At 41.3% G+C, this 23,194-nt stretch overlaps 1 protein-coding gene across 2 annotated transcripts in view; it reads left to right on the top strand.

The window, feature by feature from the left end:
* LOC105273925 (Zn finger homeodomain 2) overlaps nt 1-23,194 on the top strand; it is a 142,231-nt gene that overhangs the window by 4,358 nt on the left and 114,679 nt on the right. The window contains exons 1-2 of one of the 2 annotated variants that reach the window (XM_011316658.1): nt 5,275-5,362; nt 17,307-17,461. The gene's annotated coding sequence lies outside the window, so the exon portion shown is untranslated. Of the gene's footprint in view, nt 1-5,274; nt 5,363-17,306; nt 17,462-23,194 lie in introns of those variants that run through there. The other variant, XM_011316657.1, reaches the window with a different exon arrangement.

Below are 23,194 nucleotides of genomic sequence, written 5' to 3'. Positions count from 1 at the left end.
CCCCCGGTTTACCCGTAAAAATCCAATACAACGCGTACGAGGGCTCATTCGTTTCTCTTTTCGCTTCCGAGAAGGCCCGTCCAGTCGAACGTAATTACGCTCTACTCTTTTCATCACCCCCTTCGATTCTTTCAACCCATCTCCCTCGCTTTATTATATTCCTCACACACAGAGAGAAAATAATTCCGGTTACAAGCGAAAAATCACTTGTTTCCAGGAGCCCTCGGCAATAACTCCTTTTTCCCGCGAAGGTATGTGATTTTACAATTGATCTTGCTGACCGACGGGTTGCAGAATTCAATTGACAATTGTTCGTTATTGCAGCAATTATTTACAGCTTGTTTGCATTATGATTTTAAAGAAAATAATCACTGATGATGTAAAAGCACAAATTCCAGGGCACACGCGATTTTCACCTTAAAAGAGAAATTCATTTTTTTTGTGCACCGATTGCTCGGAGAATGATGTACAAACGCGACACGAGAGTCAAAAGATTTTGACGGAGTGAAATGCCTCTGTTTCCGCTTTTGCTGTGGTGTTTGTAAATCGTTAGGAGGAAACGAGGCGCTTTTCGCTGTCGGAAGAAGATAAATAAAAAGAGAGGTGTGTTATGGTGGGTGGATGGAGGTAGGGGGCATTTATATGCAAGTCTGCAACACTTGAGTGTCTTCTGAATTGTCGGACTCTCCTTGAGAGAACGATTGCGCCACTGACTTTTAATAACCCATCGTCTAACCCCTTTAGTTTGTATTTTCCTTTCTTTTCAACGCCCTGGTGAAGAGTCCTGAGACTCAATCCCTTCCTCCCTCGTTCTGTTGAGAATCAGGGCTATTACACTCTCGAGTTGAGGGAGAATGAGGGTGTGGGTATAGAGAGCTATAGGTAACCGCGAGAGAATTAAAGAAAAGGAGAAGAGTGGAGAGGAGTCGATACTTGTTCGGTCTCGACCCCCTCGAAATTAATAACGAAGAGGACGACTGGGATATAGTCTAGAAGGCATTCAGTATCGAAGGACTCTCATCGCGGATTTAATAAGAGCAAGTGCGAGAAAGAGGGGGACTCACTGACTCAGAGGGAGACTGATTGGAGGGAGACAGAAATTGAAGGAGTAGCTGAGAAAGATGAGAAGTGGGGGAGGAAAATAATATGGAATGGTACAAAGATACTGCGGCGAAAGACTACTTTTTTTGGTCGCTAGGATGAAATCATAATAAAGCCAATAATTAAGAGGTATAGAGTTCTCGTTGTGAGGGACTGATAGCAGAATAGGATGCGGATGACTAAGAGGAAACAATGAACCTCGGGGTGGCTATAATAGTGGGATTATTATTGTTATTATTTTGTGACAATTGGAAAACTGAGATGAAGGATTAGGAAAATATATCTTGGCAATTTTGCTGTATTTTACATTAATGGGTGTTGGAATATAGCCTCAGTCTTCTATGATTTCATTTTTATGAGTTTATGGTTTTAAAAATGAATCAACATAGAGATGTTGGGACTAAATATAAACATAAGCAATGAGGTCATGTGAAAAAAAATTATTAATTGTTGAAATTTTGAAAGAGACTTTCTGAAAATATTGGAAACTGTTGACAAATTCTTGATTTCTTTTTTTTGGACAGTGCGTAATCGATTTATCGACTAACGAGAATAATTGTTCCATTATCATTTGCATCCGATTTCTCGTAATTCGTAGTTTTGCGAAAGCGGTTTTTAGTTAGAAATAAATAAACGCAGATAGTGATCAGTATATTATATTAATAATCAGAAGGCATGATTTGATTTTCAACGAGTGGGGAAATACCGTACTAGTCGGATTGATGTTACTAGAGACATGTACGTTCGGAGAAAGCAAAATGTTATCTGGCGATCGCGATGTATGATCAATGGTCATGATAAATTCAAATGGCTGCTCGATTTTTTTTTTCCTCCCCCGTTTGATGCCGTACGTGCGATAAAAAGCCAAACAGGTGAAGAAAGAATCAATTCTTTTTGTCGGAACTATCGAGAAATACCAATTCTAGATGAGAATAGGGTTCGAAATGCTCGACAAAGGGGGAAACACCGATGATAAGGAGGGACAGAGGAAAGAGGGAAAACAAAAGCGATCGCGTATGAACGGCAATTAGCTCCTCTAATGGGGTGGAGAAACAAAACAAGAGAGCCAACTGGCACAATAAGACTTGCTCCCTCTTATGAAAGGAGAGTATAAGGTGGTTGAGGGGGGAGGGGGAAAAAAGCGATGGAAGAGGGTTAAAAAGAAAAGTTGAGGCAAAAGAAGCCAAGTAAAATGGAAGAAACTGGTGGAGGAACAATGGCCAAAGGACCAACTCACTGGCCAAACACGCTAAGGCTTTCTCTCGCGACACTCTTGTATGAAAGAGGTGTGAGTGTCGACTCGTGGAATGGCTAATAATGAGTCGAAAAGTGGGGACTGCACCCTGAATAAGCTCGCAATATCGTGCCGGATTAAACTGATCCCCAAAGAGACAAAGGAGTCATGGGAAAAAAAATCTTTGTTGGATAAATATCGCGCGCCATTTTTTTCCATTCAAATTCAAACAATGAGCGTAAAATAACGCGATATTAAATTGACTTATCGCCACTGTCGATGTGATTTTTTTTTTCCGTATTACTATTAAACTGAAATTTCTGATTATCGAAATTAAAATTTTAACAATTTTAGGAAAAATTGGTGGCGATGGAAAAAAATGATTTCTACCGGAAAATATTTCGTGGATTAAAAAAGTATTTGAGGAGAAAAAAAAAAAGACAAATCCAAATAAACAAGATTGCGGGTGAGTGGGCGTTTTACTTCGTGGCTGACGGTAGTGAAGATGGAAGCAGCTGACGCCCGGAGTTCTTTAATTAAAACTGACCACCCGTCCTACCTCCTCCACTCTCGTGTGCAATAACGAGATTTATTTCATAATACCTAACACACAGTATACGTTTGCAACGAAATAGAGGGTCTAAGAATCAGTTACGAACCAGGAGGGTGGGACTCATCTCTCCACCAAGAGTTTTTACCGTTTTTCAGGGAGGAAAACTTTTTCCTCATCCTCACTTGGCTGCAAAATTTCCGCAGTATCGCGCATCAGTTGCATTACGCTATTAGGGTAGTGCGATATTACTGAATAAAACGTGTTACCACGAATGGAGAAGTGCAATTGGCGGCATGGTGTGGATGATTGAGAAAAAGTTGGGATGTATGGGGGAAAAGCATATTGATTTGCTCGAGATGGGAAATTGAGAAAAATAAATAAATAGGGGGCGAGTAAGTTGTCGCGACGAGGAAATAAGGCGCTTTATGTTTACGATATTGCACGTCGTGTCGCCATTTTTCTCCATTATTTTGAAATTGTTTCTGTTTCGGGGTGAGTTTATGTTGTATTTTGAAAAAATTCTCTATCTCTCCGCGTATGAATTATCAAAATGCTCTACCGTCGCTATTCTGCGACCCAATGATGTCTTGACAGGTCCATAAAGCCCCAGGAGTTCTTCAATTTTCTATTATTGTAATGGTAAAACAAAGAAAATACAAATCAGTTAGGAGGGAGTCAACGGAACGATCTTGCTTTACTCTCGGTATACTTTCTTGACATTAATCGGTCCGTATACGAGGTATTTCACCAGCTGGAATATGTACCAGAATAGTTCCAACAGTTAGTCAAAATAGTAGGGAATGATGGAGGTGAACGAAACGAGTGCTTTCTACTCGATTATTAGATTCTCTTCGACCAGTGAAAATTGAGACATTTGTCCTTTTTATATTTCTTCAAATATCAATTGGAACGATAACAATATCAGATATCAGTCAATATATTTGAGCGGTCATTATGACAAATTGGTGATTATTCCGCGATGTGCGAAATTATTGTCGACATCTTGCGGACTAGACTCGATAAATGATTTAATATCAATACCACCGAATTCCAGTAAATCAAAAAAAATACATTCTGGAAAATTTATCGTCACGCATTATCCCCACCTTCTGGTGGTCAATGCACCCGGGCATTCACGTACACTTCCATTTGCATATTCATAATGCTCTATGCCTGCGGTGGTATGCAACGAGAATGTAGAAACCCCGGGTCTACACTCACGAGTGCTTAAAGGACTGCATTTGTTACGAGGTTGAAAGTGGACTCGCAGCTGAAGTTTCGAGTTAACATCTACCTAGGATATCCCCCCTGCCTCGTTTTATCCCCATACACATCGATTACCCGGTGCACCCGTTCATCCCCGTAACGTTCATCTCTCAAGACACGAAATAACAACTCAAAATTCACTGACCGAGGAAAAGAAAATACCTCACAGGCAACCTCAAATAGTTGAGGTTACGTTGAATAGTCAGATTTACAGGGCAATTGAGCACCGGTAAATATCAACCCTTAAACGAACCCGCTGCCAACACTCAGCCGATTAATCAGAAATCGTTCTTACCACACGTTATCGAGCGATAGGAATGGGTAGGTTGGGGTGGGTTTGGGGGTATGAGTATGGAGGGTCCGAGTGATTTTACCGGTGAAATTTTGAATTCAAAATTGTTGGCGCAATGAGAGTTGTTTAGACGCGTTGAAAAATGTGGAGCTGTTCCACTCGGCAAAAGACGATAAAAATTGAATATTGCTGGAGTTGAGATAATAATGTCTCATCTCATTCCTCTTAGTTTCCCTCGGATTATCTCCTCGGTGGTGATGCACACTCTCTCTCAGCTGTTCTGCGCGTAAACACGTGCGCGACAAGGGGGGTATTTTCCTCGTGTGTGCGCGTGCGGGTGGCGCGTGTGCGGGCGTATGTAACATTGAATTGGTATACGGTATTTTTCGTGTGTGCGAATGTACAACCGTGTGGAAATTAGTGGTATGTGTGGAGACCAAAACGAGGGAGGCAATGCCAGTAGCTCAGACGCGCCGGAGCGACTAGCAGCCATTTTACTCGAATCCTCGTGATAACCATTACTTTTTTTCTATTTTATTTCAAAGGTACAGGGTTGATACTGACTTTGGGATATGTTCAGTGATTACTTGGGATTGATTATTGCCAATTGTGAGTGATTACGGTGTGGTCACGTTTCATTGTGATAGTGCTGTCTGGATCTGTCAACAATTATCGGTGGGTTGTTTAATTACTGAAACACTGGATGTGGAGATTTGATGACTTGACCAAGTGGTCATGGTGTTACTGTCAATTGTCCGTTGTTTGTGTTTTTGAGGGAACGGTATCACGTGTCCACGCGTACAGGTACCAGGAGTGGGAGCTGAGTTGTCCTTATCCCCCACGGGTTTGAAATCACGAGTGAGAGGGGGTGAGAGTGAATTAAGGTGGATAGAGAGAGGTAACAATAAACCACGAGGTGAGGCGCAATTCTCTGCGCAGGACCGTTTAAATTCACCCGCCTGCTTTGCATACCGCTTCGCCATACCCACCTACTACTCAATGCCACCCACCTATCCCACCCGTTCTCAACGAGAATCGTCCTGGTAACCGCCACCACCCCCACGTTCTCTTCCGGCGAATCCGCAGACTGGAGCCCAGTTCAATTATATCACAAAGTACCCTTTCTTGCCCTCTTTCCTTTCCACTTTCATTTTATTCTAGGCTGATTAATCTTTTTTCTTTAATTTTCTAGGCTTTTTTCTCCTCATTCGGACAACTTTTTTTCACCTTTTTGCTTCTCTTCTTCACTCAAGTAATCCAGTAACTCTGCAATTAGCCGGATATCTCCAGATCTTTACATTTAGCGATGAAGGAATTTTTAGTAGTTATTCAATTTGTTGGGGACATTTTGGAATATGTCTGCTACTTTGTTTTTTGGCTTCACCTTAAAACCATAGCATGCCCCAACATTGGCAGCATTGACCTAGAAATGAAGTGCGTGTGGGGCGCGCGCCATTCCCACACGCTTTTGGCAGCGGTCACATTGCTTTGGATTTGAAATTTAAGAGTTTCGGGGGATTTGTAAGTTGCTAACAAGATGTCCAACTCGAATTCCGACGGGTTGTCGATAAATTCTACATGAGTCGACTTGATTTGTGGCTAATCTATCCTATCCTCGGAGGATTACAATGTCTGGCAAATAAATATTACGTAATAGCTGTTTGATTGATTCAATTGGGCAATATACGTACAACAAAAATGAGGAAAAAAAAAATTCACCACGACCAGAGAAGCGAATCCGGTCAAGTAATTAGACGCAGGAAATCGTTCAATTGCGTGATTCATTGGACAGAGTTGATTCAAATTGCCCAATGTATTAAACTACAACGCGGTGAAATCCCGTAATTATTTGTATCGACTAACGTATCCTGCGTGATCACGCACTCATCGAAAACTGCGCATTTCGCCATAATCACCATTTTCGATCTCAATGTGGTAAATTTACCCCATGCAGTGAATCCGTTCTAAAGGGAATGGATACAGATATATTTTCAAAAGCACTCACTTCAAGTACCAGGTATCCCTCTAAGTAGAAAGAGTGCTTTTACTCAGGACCAGAATTTGTCGCTCCCAAAGGAATATTTGGAAAATGTCAAATTTTATTTCACTATAAATTTTCTATTTAAATTCAAATGGTGAGTTTCAATGAATTAAAATTTTTCAAGTACGACTTCACTGAGATCAAAATTTTCCTTCACTGACTACAAGAATATATATTTAACATTAGTAAGTCTTAATGGGAGTATTTACATAGTGATTGCCAGATTTAGTGGTGGTTAGTAAATATTATTGGCTAAAGAACATTTTTTTCTCAGTGTTGATGCTAAGAAAAATCCTTTTTTGTTGGTCTATCATTTTTTCAATTTCTAATACCAATTTACCAAAAGTAACGAATGCAACTTCTAGATCAGTCAATGTGTACTTGAGGTGCTTGAACTCAATACTTTCCAAAATTATCCCAAAGTATACATTTTTGCAGGGAAAGCCCAAGTCCGTCTTTTCGATTGTCCGATTGGAAAATTCGTGTGTCTATGCGGCGTCAAAACGTCAAAATGCTCTCGATGTTAATGTTGTCTCACGTAATGAGCGAGTTGGCTCCACCATGCGCATATTTTCTTTTACGATGCCTAAATATAATCCCGACGATGCCATGAGCGCCCTGGAACGATCGACGTTAACCCGAAAATTAAAAAAAAAAAATAAAATTCATCGTCTGGTTATATACTCTGCGCTCGCACTATTTAGAATATAGATTCACCGGTGGGAACGGGAGGGTTTTTTATGAAAAAAAAAAAAGGAAATGGAACGAGACAGAGGCATGTGGGACCGCCCCCGCCCGACAGCCACCCGTGCCAGACCGATTAAGGCGGCCCGCGTGCACTTTCGTGTCGAACGGCTTGCGCTCTTCGTCGCTGCCTCATTTATTTACGCTATGTTTTTCATTGATTATTATTATTTTTTCTTTTTGGCGGTCAGTGAAAATAAATGAATGCACCGATGTCGTGGCACAACAGCATTACTCCATGTTCTTCACCATCGAACGAGCAATTACCCACCCAGTGGTAATAAGATCTTTTGTTTTTGCACCTGTCGTGCATCAGCCAATTTAGCTGAAATCTGTTAATGACCAGACATGACCACAATGACCACTGCATTGGGCCAGATAAAATTCGGAGAAAATGGAAAATTTCATTCGTAAATTTAAATGAGCCGGGAAGAGGTGGCGTCCGGGATGTCCCCGGTATCGCTCTATTCTCTAGTTATTTTTCGTGCCTACCGGTGACATTCGCGTGTGGTCGAACGCTCTTTGCTTCCCTGACACGCCAGACGACAATTAACCCGACAAACCGAGCGAGTGAACGCGCGTCGTCCGAGTCAACCCTCTTCTTGCCCCCTCCGCCTACTCCCCAAACCCCCTTTTACTCCAATAGCCACTGGGGGGTGTAAGGTGGTCATTATCCTGATTATTATTCCGGGTGACTTAATCACATGCTGTCGAGCCGTGTCATTGTTTCGTACGGATTGTTATTTCTATTTTCTTTCATAAAAAAAAAAAATCTCTTCCTATCCATTCATCGGTTTTTCCCTCGATGTGCCCCCCAAATTTCTCCGACTCTCGCTCTCTGAAAGACTCATTAACCCAAATGAGAAATGAAAATCCCTCTGAATACACGAGTTTATCGTGCTACCGAGGGGTAAAAAGGGGGTGAATAGGGGGTGGACCCCGGCAGTTTATTTCAATCGACGTCCGGTTCAACTACGAGACACTCAATGCTCCCCCCACATTTGCGCTTTCGAGCCGCAATTTTTTATTCATTTTTTTTATTGCGAATCTATTTCACCGGGTTTCCTTGAATTTTCTTTTTTTTTTTTCGTCTTGGCTCACTAAAACCTCCGGTGTCCTTCGCTTTTTCAGCCCCTCATTAAAAACACCACCGCGTTCGTGCGGCTAATTACCTCTCCCTCTTGTCCCCTCTTACCCTCAGTCCTCCTTCACTGTCTTCCGATCAAAGCAAGAGCCGTTACTGGCACCTACGAGTACCAGTAATTTAGAGACTAATCACCGTAATCTCTCCTTCTCACTTTTAAATGTTTGTCGGTGGATTTTTCTCTCTCGTTTTTTCTCTATACCACCCAATACAATTCTTACCGGTTGGTTCTTAGCCGAGATCCTTCGGGCTTGATTTGCTACTTCAATTATACCACAGGGCAGGCGATTGAAAAAAAGGACAGAGAGAAATAAGGGTAAATTGAGATCAGAAGTGGAGGGGATGGGAAAATTTGACAGGGGTGACAACTGTTGAGATGTGAGGTGATGTTCATACTCTGATCAAGAGAATTTCAAAAATTTTGTCACCATCTCTTAACGATAGATTGATCGTAATCAGTGGAATTGAATGCTTTTTTTTTATATTCCAAAAATCGATAATTGCTATGGATTTCTCATGGCGGCGGAGGGGTTGGAGAAGGGAAAATACATGGTCTATACACGTGAAATAGCAAGACTGCTCCGTTGAAATATGCTCTAATTTTAGTCGATTGCCTCGCTCCCTCACCAAGGATTATAATTAGATACAGAAATACCCGCGAGAGTGCCACCCACTCCACCAGAGAAAACATGTACACATAGTGGGTCCAAGAGTATTTGCATGTAGTGGAGTGAAGTTGAGGCAGCTGTCTTCGTCATCTAGACCGGGCACGATCGTAATAACCGTCTATGGACTGGCGAACTATAGTCCAACGCGGGGATTCATTCGTCAAGTTGGAAATTCTTCGCATTATTATACACGAAAGACGGAATAATTTGCAACTTTGAAATCCCAGTTGTCCATTTTCACCGGCTAAATCGTTTATACGTATTCGTCTGGAATCTTTATACCCAACGTCTGACGATGTTTGAATTAATGATTCAATTCACGGGGCTGTGGTACATTGGTGGAGTGAGGTTTGGTTATAAATCCCGGCTTATTTACATTACGGGAATTTTTTTTTTTCAACCCACGGGCTTAATCAATTGCTCTGGCGGTGGGAATGAGAGGGCAAACTGATACATAATCCAAAGAAATTCAGCGAGTTACTCTTGGTGAAGACGAGAGGTTATTTTTTTTTGTTCCTTTCGCCGTTAAGCCATTGGGCAAATATTTATTTACTCCAGTCGGGTAATTAATCAATGTACGTGATAGAAACGAACGATGGGCTGCGTCCGTTGGTGGAGGGCCTTCCCCAGTTTTTCGTCTAGGAGGGGAAGTGGGGGAGAGCGAGAGAGAATTAGGTGATGAAGGGAGATAGTTATTGGGAGGGGGTACATTTGATACTTCGGGGACGGGTGTATGCGGCCCCTAATGCGGGAGAGGTAATTATTATACGAGCCAATCGATACGATGAGCAAGCGACGATGAAAGAACTCGAATAGTTGTATTAGACGCCGGAAAAACGTTGAGAATTTTTTTTATCCGGTTATTTGCGTCGCTTTATTAGATCGAGTCATTTTAGAAATAGTTTTGAGCCGCTCAGTCATTTATTTGAAACATATATCTTCAACTTTTTTAAATAATTGAAAAATATTGTTTGGTGTTATAAAAAAAATTCTCTGATTTTCTATAAAATTGTGCGGCTTCGGGAAAATTTATGGAGCTTTCGGAGTTTTGCTGGAAATTTATGGGAATTTTAGCAAGTCCACAAATTTTCGACAGAACATCACTGGGGTATCCTCGGATGTCAAAGGAGTTACTTTTTTTTGAGATGCGGAACTTTGGCCGAGGGGAGTGTAGGCAATTGCGTAGGGACCCTTATAACATTCGTCAAATGCTCGAGCGCTTTCGACCTATGCCAATTGGCACAACATATTCGGTCACATAAACCCTGTAATTTTGGGGTCTGCATGGATGTCAAAAGTTGTAAGTCTCGCTCTCACTTTCAGTACCTCCCTCGATACGAGATGAATCGAGCCGGAAGGAGAAGTTGCGTAAGCAGTTGTACCACCCGGTACGAATCGTTAGTCTGAAAGAAAGCGGGAGAGAGGTAGTGGTGGTACTTCCGTCTGGCAGTTGCAGAGAGGGACCTGAACGATTCGTGCGAAATGTTATTTTTTTTATTTTCCATTTATTTTCCATCGAAAGCCTCGACAATTTGGGCGTTCGTTCTGGTATGAGGGGGTGAAAAAATTTAACATTAAAAATAAAATTGTCAACTATTCACGCGGAATGGGAGAGTATCCTTGAGGAGTGTTGAATAATGTTTAGCGGATACATGATAAAAATACATTTGAAAAGCCACTAGAGACGATGAGATTTTCATCCAACGCTGATTTATCTCCCCTTGTTTATTCGGTTTGTATTCTCGTACATTAATACCACTGTTCTTTGATATTTTTTTGTCCAGTGGAAATAGGAAGGGGTTGAGATATTGTCGACACTATTAATAAATTTCGATAGATTTTGGAAGGAGAGGTGGGTATCATTAAAAATAAAACTCTTAGCGAAAAATGAGAGCACTTCAAACAGGGACACTGCTGGGGACATACGATAGGTCGCAAATATTTTGTGGATTTATGCGAATAGACTTGACTTGCCAAATGGTTGCTGAGAGAGGCGTGTGCCAACGGTGGTTTAATTATCCCCTGCTTACTATTTTGGCTGATGCGTTGTACGTGGAGTTTAGTATACCAGCGCCATAAATAATTAACATCGTAAGTTGCTGGTGTTTATTGAAGGTGCGTCATGAGAACTGAGTCGATGTTGGCTTGGCTCGAGTTATACCCTTGTGTTGAACAACATGAGGTACCTGGTGTCGGTTCTTCACGTGTTGTCATCGAATTGTCACCCTTGCCGACACCCACGCAACGTTGATTAAGCGGAAAATCTGAAATTCTGGATGGATCATGAAATTCTGAGTAAAGTGTTGGGAAATAATTAGAAATTCCGCGCCAGTTGAACATCAATTCAAAGGAGAGTCTTGTTAATCTCGATTTCGAGGAGAAATAACCGAATACCAAATTTCACTGAAAAATAGAAAATTACAGGGCATCTCTGCCAAAACATTAATTGAACGGCGATTGGTATTTTATATTGAAAAATATTCATTTTTCAAATGAGCAATTACCTGAAATTCTCGTGTAAACTCATATTATTTCAGCGAAAAATGTTCAGTACCGACGACTAAAAGAAATATATAGAAATATCCGTTAATTATATTTTTTTCAATGAAGTTGAAGTGATTTTCGTACTCAAGAGCACGCAGATGTACTCCATAAGTACAACACCAAATATATACGCAAAACCAGAGCACAATGAGATCCCTGGCCGGTCCCACAGCACCGAGTGATTGCCGGTTGAAGGATCAGCCGAGTGTAACCGTGTCTCTCTGTCCTACTCCATCCAATTCCTCACCCACGTTTAACAAAACGGTTTTTACCTCCCCCTCCCCCCTTTCCCCCTATCCTCAATTCTCAATTACGTTCCAAGTAGTGAAGTAGCATCGTAGCCGGAGACACCGAGGAATCATGGTCTCTAATTTTTACGGTGCACCTTATGGGACCCCAGAGAGTATTATATTTACAAGTGTCTGTGACCAGTCATTAAATCAGATAATTAATCACAATCGTCTCCATTAATGGACGGCTTAATTGCTATTATCCGACGAGCGGTGTAACTACACCGCCTAGGAGTCCACGGTATTTTTCTCTTTGACGTGTTCAATTTTTTATTGCGACGTCAGAGTTCCGGAAAAAAATTTTTCACGAACAAAATGTGATTGAACAGCAAAGAAATGAAACGGTTAAATTTATATAACTATTATACATATATATATACATACACTGGGCCATTTTCATACTAAATTGTTGTCAGTGCATTTTATTACCTGTGGAAAATTTTTCGGGAGGAGTCCATGTGAAAAGGTCCACGGGTTTTCGTCGGCTAGAGTTAACCGATGCGCATCGTCTGTCTAAACATATACGCATAATTACCTCGCTCGACTACCCTACCCTGGGATCATGATATAATTGCCAACTTCCTTCCTCAGTTTCTACTATTTTTTCCGGATCGAATGAAAAAAATAAAGCAAGCCAGAGATATGCGACTGCACAAAGTTTTTTTTAATAAATACTAATGCATTTGCTCGTCGACAAATTATGGACGTCCATTTCAATTAAAATTAACTGAACAAACACATATAAATTTCTATTGCATCTCAATTAGGTCGCTCTCCGTTCAAATTTTTATCTTAATTAACTACTCCGATTTGCTATCACACTCCGGATTTACGGGATTTTTCCAATGTGCGATCGTAATCCCACGATCTTTTTCACCGAAGCCATCACACGCCGAATGCCTTCTGTAATCAAGTTGGATATCATTTAGACTGTAGTAAAACCCCAAATGATTCTCGTTGATGAATTCGTCGGGATTAAAATTAATTCGATGACAGGCATTTCGCGGCAGAGGGGAAAGGGGGAGGGGACGGGCTAGGCGATAGATAGGTCTCGTGGCTTATCAAAAAGAAAAGAAAAAGACAAAGGAATGGAAACTCATTGGAGGGCTGTGGGACAACAACGGGGGGTGCAACTCCCGGTATATCGACAGCAATATTCGTTAAGTCCTCGGTAAGACCCACCGTGACGGTTGTAGTTTGGTCACTCAGATTGCTACCCTATCTCCTCACTTCTTCCTCACCCCAATTTAATACACAGATACCCGACGTTAGTGCGTCTCTCTTGTTTTCTGACTTGAGCTGAACCCTCCGCTTCCCTTTTTTTTTTTTCTCTGGACAAAAAGCCCCAGCTACTCGTCGACTTCTCAATGGCAGCCAATGGTGTTCACTGGAGGGATCAACACGTCAATAAGGTGTTTGTTTAATTTGCGGATTCTCTGGCAATATTGTCGGTCGCCCGTCGGTCGCCAGTGGTACTCAACTGATAAAAAAAAAGTACAAAAAAAGTAAAAACGATGACAGACATTCGAACATATTACTCCAGTATGAAACGATGGAAGAGGAGACGATGAAACTTGGAAACGACTAGCGTTATCTCCGAAATTGCTTCTCCACATTTTCGAGAGATATTCCAACGATTGGCGAAGAGTCTTGTCGTCTCTCATAGCTCGCCTTGTACCCCAATCCTCATACGTATTTTCTCATGTACGAGGAAGTGAGTGCGAAAATGTCGATATACTTCCGACTCTCGGATTTCATATCGACTAACTTTTCCCTCCACCGATGAATTAGATGCGAGTGTGTCACTGCGACAAGACTGAAACTCTTCTATCCCCATCGACATTGATGGATTTATGTTGCTCGAGAGTTGATTCACCATATTATATATATATATATTTTTTAACCCTTCTTTTTGTTTTTTGCTCTTTCATGTCACTGTGAATTTTCGAGGGTTTATCTGCTTCGTTGTTGAAGAGAGTGGTAACGGCTCATTGGGGGTCATTGTTCAACCGTTTTTTTTTTTTTTTTGGTGGGTCAAAGCAGATGACCAGTTTGAAATGCGCATGAGAACGCAACTGAAACAAAGGGCCCCCCTGGTAAACCTGTTGGAAACAATCGGACCACGGGTTTTAGTCTCTTCTCGATTCTCTAAAAATCCCCCCCCCCTTCCTCCCCCCTCGTTCCTGATGCTCTCAGTGTTAACTGGGACGACACTCTCTCTCGGCTAACGTTTGTCTGGTGTACGCCGAGCCAACCCCGAGGGGATAGAACAGTTGGGTGGTTTTTTTTTTCTCTCCTCTCTTTCCGCCAAGGCCTTTTGCCCCATTGTTCGCTACACTGATCGCAACATGTGTGCCCTCTTTCATTGACGCGATCGGATAGTGTCCTGTTGAAATCCTCACTTGAACAACGGGAATTAATCGCATTGAATTCTCTGCTCTCTCTTCAGCCGTAATTATCAGATTGATCATTCGAGATAGGTAAGGCATTTGAATATGTTAGCCACATCCCTCGATGTAGTCTTTAGCCGGGTGAAAACTACGCAACTAGAAACAGAAATAGATCGACAATAATGGGGAAGGGGGAGAGAAACATTCACGCGAATTGCGGCAATTAAATCGCAGATGTATATCTATCTCGGTGCGTTCTGTTTTCTTCCATTTCTTTGGTTTGATATTGTTCTCTCGTTTTACACTAACGTGATTGAATATCTCTCTCATGAATCCCTATCAGTCGACTGGTTTCTCGGTGATGTGGGCAAATGTAAAAATAAATCGTGTAATTTAGTGGTAAATTTTTTTTCCCCCTCAGTCAGGGCAGAAGGGGAATCACATCCAGATGGGCTGAGGGCCAGTGGGTTCTGCACGAGGTAGTGGCCGATATCGTTAGATGCAGCATATTATCAGATATTTTAGCGAATTTTCTTCCCAGTCATCCTCTTATAGAATTTAACCTCTCTCCTTGGGCTTGACTCACCTACCCCGATTCTAACCCGGCATTGACCGCAGTGGTGTGAGTGTGTGGAAAGGGACACACCAGGCGGCTAGATTCAGGCGTTGAGGGTGGAGTGAGTATGCCCGGGTGTGATGAGGGGGTTGTGGGGGATTGAGGGGTTGGCAATCTTGGCCGGGTTGGTCAGTGCCTCCTTACTTAGGAGAGAAACCGGGGGATGGTGAGTCTGTTCTTAATTAACGCTTGCCCCTTTTGCTGCAACCCCCTCATCGACCGCTGAGCAGTAATGAGGGCGCTACTGTGTATCAGTGAGATACCACGAGTACGTGGAAGACGTTGGCGGATTGTTGAGGATGTTGTAGTGACCCAGATGAGAGGCGTCCCGTCTAGCTAATTCTTTTCTTCCGCACTGACCACTAAAGTAGATGGCCATGTGCCACCCTTGGCCACAATCTTCACGTATTTGTACGGTGGAGTGTGACTCCAGTGGCCAATGTCTGGCCACTCTGTGGGGTTACATCATACTATTACAAGATCAAATTCAACTCTGTTTTTTTTTTATCAACTAAAAAATAAGTCAAATAATTGACGTCAATCACACCGACAAATTGAATTCCCGACACAATTAAATCTGACTCAATTAAAATCTTTTTTCCGACTTGACTCAATCTTTTTCACCCAATCATGCAAAACCTCAATTTCCCCTAAGGTGAAATGAAATTTGACTAGTCGAGCCTGTGTCAATTACATTGTTAATCAAGTTGTAAATAATTTTTTATTCGGACGTACTAGGGAGAAGTTTAGATTGTACATTTGAAACACAGAGCGGCATTCGGGCCCGAGTCCAGGAGGGAATCGGGCGACAGGCCAGATAAATTAGTAGGGGTAATGAAGACTGAGCTCCGCGTCTGATTAAACAAACACAGGGAAACACAAATGGGCTTCGCGTGTATACGTGGAGGAGTGGACACAAGCGAAAAATAAAGTAGAGGAGGGAGAATAGAGATTAAAGGAGGACAGGGAATGAAGTTGAAGTTGTCGGTGTGGGGAAGGGAAATGAAAGAGGAACGTGAGACGTACAGTAATTCTTCCTTCGACCCTCTCTATCTCTCCTCCTACCCCACCCTCAATCCATACATCCACCCACTTCACCCCTTTACCCCTGTCTTTATATAGCTCTTAATTAACCGATACTCGAGTCTTAGTGACACATGACGTTTAATACCTTAAATGTTCTCCAAGTTATTTCTCTTCCTCTTATTAACTTGGCTGTCTATGCTCGGGGTACTGTCCAACGGTCTATTATATTTCACTCTCGGTAGCTCCTTTCATTCGTACTTCTTTTACAATCGGTTAGATTGGACAAGGCGTGTTTGGTGTGTTTGGCACGGCGTGATCGCGTTCCACTGCTTCCTGCACGCGCTGCCTCATCGCGTTCCAACTCGAAGGCAATCGTGACAATACAAGAGTGCAGTAGTACTCTCTTAACGAGCTACTCCCGTACAGAGATCATATTCAAAAGAATTCATCGGGTACAACTGAACTGGAACTCGCTACTCGTGTTACACACTCCCCTCCATAGTCAAGTCTCAAATTTATTCATAAACGTTTTCATGCTCTTTCGATTTTACCACGAATTATTTTTCATGTTTCACCGGGTCTAACTCATCTCATTCTCTTTACTGAGATATCGCAGAAATTAAATTTTGTGAATGTTGTTTGACTCATTGCGATGAATATGCAATCGTTGTTTCCCTCTCCCTCATCGCAAATCATTTTCGACATTTTTTTCACAAAAAAAAAATAATGGACAAAAAATATCCGGGGAATTGAGAGTTGAGGGAAAAATGGCAGTTATTCACAAGGACGTTCAAGTTTAAACGAAAATAAAAGTAGTCAGTCAGACGACTAATTATAGAATAGCTACGTGTTTGCCTCAACTCGTCTCTCGAATTACTGATACACCTACACGTACGTAACATGCAGTTTGATCTCGACCTGGCAGTAATCGGTATTCAAGAATTTAACGGACAAAGAAGCCTGTTCTAGTATCCTAATTAATCCGGTAATTGATAAATTTTCGGTAGTACATACAAAAGTCCGATAGAGGAGATGATTCTGAGATTCTCTCTGCTCTCAATTTGAAAAAAACATCAAAAATTTAAATCTAAACATTTTGAATTTATCTCGATTTTCTGATAAAATAGAATAGTTTGAAATTTTCAAATTTTCTTTAAACAAAATATTGAAAAATCTATACTTATAAAACACTTTGAAATCTCAGTAGAATTATTATTATTCGACTAAAAAAATAATGAAATTAGATGAAATTTTTTTCATCAAACGGGATTGTTGATTGAAAAAAATCAGTAGAATAAATGAATGATCAGCGATTTATTTGCATGAAAAAAGATAAGAAAATGCAAAATCCCTTTTTTATCTTCACTGAAGGATTTACAGATGGATCTCGATTTCAGATTGAATACGAGAAGATGTGACGGGACATCGGTTGAAAATTATCGAATGGGAAATGCCCTTGGATCTTCACCGTCCTCGTCTACGACTACTCCCGTGTTCCAGAGGTAGAGAGCATCGACGAGGAATTGCCCGAAGGGACGCGGAATCACTCAAGGTAGAGGGCAGTTATTTTATTTTTGTGCACGTATTTACAGCGTCTCGTCCACTCGCGTGGCATCTTTCCTGGCATTTCGATGCATAATAAACGACCAGTTAGCCGTAGGTACGGAGATGCCCTAACACCTTCCAATTCCTCCGAAAGCGCTGCCCTCACTCACTCGTTCATCTTTTGCTATGCCCTTTTCCGTGGACGCCCCCGCTCCGCTCGTGTGCCCTCTCGACATCCACTCACAAGGGTCAGTTCCTTCTTTCCCCCGTTGTCCCTCACCCTTTCCCTCTTTTTATTTCATTCTCACCACTGTTTCTATTCTCCCATTATTTCCCCTCTTCCCCATCCACTGACCGGTTCCTGTCTCGCACCTCTTGCGTTCCATCCGCATTTTGCCTCGCCACATGGAAGAAGTCTTTGAATGCCCTGAGCATTCTAACGATCGGAAATTCGATTTTTCATTGGTAACGATTAGCTGAGGCATTTTATGGAGTAACCGGGGACTCACCATTCGAGGGACCAATTGATACTCGAATTTTACGACGAGCGTTCACCGAGAAATTTATCGAATTTATCCTGGCCTTTTCGAAATATGATTGTTCCACGTAAGTTTTGAAAAAGTGTGAGTGGAAGAAGTTTTCAATTTATCTATAATTAGCACTCCTATTAAAATAACGTTTCAATTCACTGAGAAGAAGATTTATTCCGACTGAATGGCTTGACATAATTAAATGTCTGAATTCTCTGCATAATATGCCCATTAAATATTTCTCTGGTACCAATAAATCAAATAGTGAGAACTATTTTTTCTCTCAGTTCTCGTCCCCAGTTTTTTTTTTCGGCATTTCCATAAAACTAGTCACGTACATTTCCATCAAGTTATACTCCCCACCCACAACATCGATACACCCGATTCACCGACGACAAATGAAATTTGAATACCTAATCTTCACGTGGTACAGTTCCCATTTTTTAATACGAGAGAATTTTTCGCAAGCGTCCGGAACAAATCGCTGGGCTGCGGCTCGTCATATCGTTTCGCTGGGCGTTAATCGGGGTGAAGTGCCTCGTAAATCTTACTCAAGGCTCTCTAAAAGGAGCACCGAAAACATCGAATACCGTCGTATATCTCTCGGAAAAAGAAAAGAGTCTCATCAAAGGGGTTATGTAGCGAGAGAGCCAACTCCCGTCGATATGACGGATATGTCCAGTTGAACAACGCCCGGGCCACTCTGTCGATTTGCCAATGATAAACAAAAAAGCGGGTGGAGTTATAAAGGGGGTGGGCAAAAAGCGAATGAACCAGCAGGAATAAATAAAATCCACATGGAGAATAAAAAAAAAAAATAGAAACAAAATGGCAAAGAGTGGCTGCATCTAGCTGTCATTTGGATTGCGCGCGCTTTCGCGCTCGACGATAATGGATACGAGAAAGGCGGTTTGAATTCGGCCGAATGGGCGTATGAATGGTAAGCGTTTAGCGCAATTATTGGCGCATTGTCTACGGTACAATGCAGCCAGTGCAAAATTGGCATGCAAAAATCGGATGCGATCCCATTGTCGGGGCATTGTTCGTTGTCGTAAACGAGGGTACTGGCTGCAGTTTCCGCGCTTCCGAATATTGTACTGAGGGACTCCCGCCTGTCCCACCACTTTTATCTGTCTATGGATTGTTCACACTCGTCACCGTCAACCAGTCAACCTTTAACATTTGCCAGTGGCTATTGGCCTGATCGTTGCCCTGATGCAAACGTTTCATTGCCAGTTTTTTTTTTTGTCAGGCAAATAGCTGTTGGAGATTTCTGGCGCGAATCGAATGCACCGCATTCGGCGTTCCGAGTGTTACCATGCCATCGGCTTTCACTCCTTTTCATTTAGTTTTTTAATTTATGGAGGGCACAATCATCGGAGATGTCTAGAATTTTGTTGATTGTTAGAGAAACATCGGACGCTACTCTGTTGCACTTCTCTCATCTTCGGCCGGACGCTTTTTGTCGGGCTCGATTGTCGGCCATTATCCGAAATTGGGGCTTAATTGTAGCGTCGGTAATGAGTTAGGGATGCGTGTGTGGGTCCAATGCATTTGTCTGCGAAATTCAATGCCATGTGGGGGGAATTTGCGGTTGGGTACTGGCTCGAGTGCAGAGAGGAGAGATATTTTTTTAACGAAAAATTTCAATTTTCGGTTTTCATTACTGGATTTAAATTGTAGTGGAATATTGGATTTGAATTTTCAAGTCGAGAGATTTCATTTGAATTAACATTTTTTTTTTTGAGGAGAAAAATGAGACGATTTTCGTGGTTTTTGATATCCTCGAGTCCTGGTGAACATGAGAGTCCTCGGGTTGGATCCAGAGGGCCTCAACCAATTCAGTCTAATTGGAGTCCATAGGTAATTATGCTCAATTAGGAGTAGACCGAGACCGCTCTCGGTGAGTAAACCTATACCCTTGACGAGTGAAGCAACAAATTGGAGTGAGTTCGAGGATGAGCCCGAAAATTTGAGGTGGAGGATGATCACGTGGAGTTGGCCGGTTAAAATGAGAGGAAGGTGAGGGTTTGAGTGCCAAGGGTTGAAGAGGATGTGGAGAAAATGGGCGCAGGTACACCAATTATTTCGCGACGAAAAAACAACGTAGGGACAATTAAATACAGCCACATCACCTCATTGTATCTTTACTCGGAGAAAGGCGAAAATTTTCCAGTGAATGCCAGAACACCGACAATAGGAAATTTCACCCCTCGACTTTCAATTGAATTCTTTGGGAAAAAAAAAATTCAATGGAAATCTCCTGTGAGAATATTTTCACAAAATTTCTTTGTCGATTATTTCCACTCGAATAATTGAACCGTTTCGATAAATTTCGGTGAAAGTTTTGCATAATGCCGAAAAAAAAAACGGAAGTGAGGCCGAACCCTATAACTTCCGAGTCATCTGGCGTGTCAGATGTATCGAATGCCCGTTATGTAACTTTTTTACCGCGAAAGACATAGAATAGTATAATATTTAATTTTTTTTATCAAACTTCCGGTACACATCCACGACGGGGAGAAATCTATAGTTAATTTCCGCTCAATTGTTCTATAAAAAACCATGGAAATCCAGAGAGTTGACTTGATCTTAATGTGGAGATATTTTGTGAAATTTTTATCTCCGCGTGAAATACTTTTAACTGAAATCTTAAGAGTGATTTCCTAGGAGTGTCGAGACTAGTATTCGCGCTATTGATCGGTTGGCGTGACCCCAATTAATCAAGAATCAAGGATCATCGACCAATGGAACAATAATTCTTTAACCCAATCATTTTCATTATTACAGACTTGAAATATTAACGTCAGTCGAGAAGTCATAAATCTTGGGCAAATCTTTCCAAAAAATTGGGTAATTAAAATGACCTGTTCCGGCTAGTTCAATCTTCCTTGTATTTAAAAACTGAAGATTAGGGAGAAATCTCGCCATTTGATGTATACCACAGTGGAGGCACAAATGAGGGTAGAATATTTTTAGAGATCTATCTGGGATAATATGGAGGTTTGGATACCAGTCAGGGACAATTCGTCATTAGTAAACAAATAGTTTAGCGAAAGACTGGGGCTCGGGTCGAGAAGCGAAACAACAATGTAGTTTTCAGGGGAAAGAGGAACGACGGGGCGGCAATTCAAGTTGGGGCCACACCTGGCAGCGTAGGTGTATACCTGTAACATTTGAGCGATGGATGCTGGTGGTATCCCATGATGCTTTGTCCCAACTCTCAAGGAAATATTCACTCTCATTTTTCACAATCATTAGGTCATTTCAATCGACAAATTTATCAATTGTGCTATCGCTCTGTCATTCCGCAAAATGACTCACCAGTCATTCCACGAACAATTTGCGTTATTTGAATATTCAGATTTATTGCACGATAATCACTTGTATTCCTTGATGTTTTTTCTTCTTTTATATTTAGTTTTTATTATTTTCTACGTCCCTGAGCATGTCACGGTCGAGTTGGATTCAGCATTTCCCTGCAGCCGAGCGCGACCGATCGTTCCAATGGAATTCTTTCGGATTCGTTCGTCGTTTTGATTTTACCTGCAATTCGATTTGTAACTGGGATATGCCTCGCAGATGGGCGTTACCCACGGGTGCCGCGTTAATTGTCCACTGCCAATACTCGAACGTTGACCCGAGAGTTGCCCATTTTCTCTTATTTTATTCAGTTTTTATATATTTTTTCATTTCTTCCGTCGGGTGGGGACATTTTATTCCAGAAAGGGGTGGTTTTCGATCAGCGACTCTTGACTTTATTCTCACAATAAGTTACTCCTTTCCCAGCAAAACCTAGAGCTAACCACTCGCCACATGGTGAAATCAATTTTCGTTCCAATATTTTATTATCTAAACTTTTTTATTTAAATCTTCTATTTCAAAAATTTTGTTTAAAAACAGATGGTAATGGAATTATTTCAGGATGGCTTGAATAAAAATTCATATTCCGGTATTCTTTCAGGGGCGTAATCATGTCTTTCATCCGTACACACCTTTCGTTAATTCAATCGATCGGAAATTTTCAATTCTGCGGTACCATGACGTTTTCTTTCACAACCCACCAAACAACCAAATGGGGAAATTCATTTGTTCGTTACGGCGGCATTCTTCAGGCCTTATCCCAAGTTACGAATATTCATTTGTCTACCACCCATGAAATATTTTCAATGTCATCAAAAGGATGGAACGAATAATAGAATGAATTTTCGAAAAAAAAAAGAAAAAAAAACTCTACAACACTAACCCCTCGTCGATCAACAGAAGTACAACAATTAAAACGGATGATCTTGGGTTCGACCGTTGAATGACGATTAAAAAAAATTAATGATTCTTTGTCGCAAGAGGGGTTATGAAGGACATTAAAAAGTGACTGTCTCCAGGATGAACGTGTATAAATGTCCGCGGAAAGACCGGTCCTCCCTTTGTCCTGTTGAGTCCCTGGTCCTTGGCAGATATTCTCCCTAGACATTTGGAGACTTGAGGAAACCGATGTGAGAGATATATACGGGGTAGAACAAGAAGAGACCGGAGCTCTCGGACCCAGAGGGAAGATTAGCATGACAATGTGCTCACTGGCCACTCATTATGGCCGGCCCAATCCCGAGTGGCATCTTCCTTTCATTTTTATTATGCTTATTTATTTTTATTTTATTTTTTTTTCATTTATTCTTATTCATTCTCTCTATTTTCTCTTCTCCCTCGAGCTGTTCTAACCAACTCACCAAAACAAACTCACCACCAAAAAAATTTATTCACCATCCGCTGGAGAGGACCGCTCCCATCCATGTAAATTACGCCGCGATAGAAAAGCCATTATTTCACTATCTCTTTCTTCCTCTTTTCTCTTTCTTTATTTTATCATCGAAGACATTCGAGTATTTTAAACACATTGAAAAAAATTCGGAGGTGGCAGTGAAATTTATCTCAATAAAATTGCTTATTCCAGTTTATTAAAATGAAAAATTAATTGCGGAATGAGAATTATATTATTTAGAATTAAATTCTCGGAGAAAAAAATATTTCTATTGATTAAACACCTTTGAGACACTAAAATATTCAATTTGTTTTGTATATAATCAATTTAATTGTCAGATCTATTATATTTGCAGTATTACCGAATGAAAATCCGTCAAGTGCTGTTTCCTCTCAACTTTTTCCCGGCTATTGTCTCTCAAGAATACTCGAATGTCTCAGTTTTTTCTAACGAC

This window comes from Fopius arisanus, unplaced genomic scaffold (genome assembly GCF_000806365.1).
Source record: "Fopius arisanus strain USDA-PBARC FA_bdor unplaced genomic scaffold, ASM80636v1 scaffold00008, whole genome shotgun sequence".
Classification (NCBI taxonomy): Eukaryota; Metazoa; Arthropoda; class Insecta; order Hymenoptera; family Braconidae; genus Fopius; species Fopius arisanus.
This window is presented reverse-complemented; position numbering and strand designations above follow the sequence as displayed.